The sequence below is a fragment of the Penaeus monodon genome, chromosome 15, assembly GCF_015228065.2.
Source record: "Penaeus monodon isolate SGIC_2016 chromosome 15, NSTDA_Pmon_1, whole genome shotgun sequence".
NCBI lineage: Eukaryota > Metazoa > Arthropoda > Malacostraca > Decapoda > Penaeidae > Penaeus > Penaeus monodon.
In genome coordinates, this window is record NC_051400.1 from 40284050 (window position 1) to 40284672 (window position 623).

Genomic DNA, 623 nt, shown 5'->3' on the forward strand with positions numbered 1-623 from the left:
CAGGACATGATTAGCAAATAAAAATTTTACCACTAAAATAGTCTTGTCTGTCAAGTCACTTACTTGGAAAGTCTGGTACCTCGCTAAGTAAGTCGTCATTTCAGATCAACCTTTTTCCTACAGTTCACTAGGCCACATCCACATATCTACACACTACAAGTTTAATTATCCTAACAGCCTCTCCCTTCCTTGGGGTCAGAAACGAGTTCAAGACTGAGAGGGTTCAGGCTCACCATCGCACCATCGTTATCATCCGTTCTGGCCTCGCACAAGAGGCCAATGAGCACCATACTAGGAAACCAAGAAGATAAACAATTACAAGGCAAGTATATCACACATATAAGTACGATGGAGGACGGAGACATGAGGCATGTTGATGTTCAGGAAGTACACATACTAAAAAGAAGGAGTTGACAACACACAGAATGATAAAATCTGGGTTAAAACGAGTTGAATGACAACATGGCGTTACCTCTACTCGTACTTTTTCTCCCCATCCATCATACTTCATTATTCATTTCTCAGAAATAATGTTTATACAGGCAACAACACATTTATGAAGTAAAATCCTCACAATAGTCAAGGTAGGAGGGGAATTCAGTCTGTCTGAACCTCCTTGCGTG